The sequence below is a fragment of the Takifugu rubripes genome, unplaced genomic scaffold (assembly GCF_901000725.2).
Source record: "Takifugu rubripes unplaced genomic scaffold, fTakRub1.2, whole genome shotgun sequence".
Lineage (NCBI taxonomy): Eukaryota > Metazoa > Chordata > Actinopteri > Tetraodontiformes > Tetraodontidae > Takifugu > Takifugu rubripes.
In genome coordinates, this window is record NW_021821632.1 from 972,892 (window position 1) to 974,237 (window position 1,346).

Here is a 1,346-nt window from a genome sequence, read left to right on the forward strand (position 1 = left end):
ATGGAATTAAGACCCTATTTTTTGCGCAGTCTTCAACATCGTCTCGGTAGTGATGACAGAACCAGAACGGGGCAGCTCAGATGGTGGCAGGGTTGGCTGGAGCCACCAGAACTTTTAAAGAAAGCAGTGACTGACATCTGGGTCACCGCCACAAACTTCAGGCTCCCTTCCATCAGCCTGTAGCAGTGCCGTCCTTGGTGGGGATGGTCCAGGTCTGCAGAGTCGAGACCTTGCGTGGTGGCCCACCCAGTCAGGAGCAAAGCTTGTTCCAGCTGTTCCTGTTCATCAAAGATAGATGAACAGAGTTACTTCCAGTGTGGGAACCTTCATCACCTCAGCTTAACACGGGAATTGTGCTCTCTTGACCTTGTTGGCACGAGTCAGGAATGGATTTCATTTATGTGTGAGGAGGAGTTTCCATGCTGCTGTTCTCCAGAGAAAGCTGGATGGATGATCAGACACACATAAAAGAGGAGACGACAGGAAGTCACATTGATTTTTAACCTGACATTTACGAAGGACTGGACACTTTGTTCCAGGTTAAATGGTTGGTGGCTTTATTTGACACACACACACACACACACACACACACACACACACACACACACACACACACACACACACACACACACACACACACATCCTAAGATAAACTAGAGTCTCTGTTGAAATTGTTCCCTCACTCACCAAGAAGTCAGCGGTGGAGGGACACAGCCCCTCTCTGGTGGGTCTTGGGCCTGGCTTCTGGGGGGGATTGGGGGTGGGCTGCCCATGATCACCTGGCATGTGGCCCCGGCTCTGGGTACTCCGCCGGTTGTCCTTTGCTGTCCCATCCTGGGGACGGGCTGTGAATGGACAGGTGATTGGAGGTCCTGGTCTCTGTGTTGCCTGTGGCCTGCTGTCTTGATCCGCCTGGGGGGCACTGACACAAGCATCACAGACACGTATGTCTATACTAATATACATATGCACGGTTGGTTCTTCCTCTTCTTCCCTATGTCCTGGTTTTGGCTCCTGTTTTAATTTATGTTGCTTTTATGAAATACTCATTTAAATAACAGATGTGTTGAGCAGACAGTTTGTTTTCTCACCAGGAGGGAATAAATCCAACGCAAAAAAATCCACCTTTTGACCAAGAAGCAAAGCTCAAGTGAGGGCAGCATCACCCTGTCCTCAACAACAGGAAGAGGTGTCGGGGTCAAGGTCAGCAGGGCTGTTCTGCTTGGACTCCTGCCGTTATGAAATATGAGACCGTCCCCTCTTGTCTCGTGGCAGGAGTCGTGTTTGAGGTCCGTCCCCTCCTGTGTCGTGGCAGGAGTCGTGTTTGAGGGCCGTCCCCTCTTGTG

At 50.7% G+C, this 1,346-nt stretch overlaps 1 long non-coding RNA gene across 1 annotated transcript; it reads right to left on the minus strand.

The window, feature by feature from the left end:
- Nucleotides 1-201: 201 nt before the first annotated feature.
- On the minus strand, nt 202-698 carry LOC115248274 (uncharacterized). Its single transcript, XR_003887206.1, has 3 exons — nt 688-698; nt 367-442; nt 202-278 (listed from the first exon to the last, which is right to left on the minus strand). It is a non-coding gene; the product is annotated as an uncharacterized lncRNA (long non-coding RNA).
- Nucleotides 699-1,346: the final 648 nt, after the last annotated feature.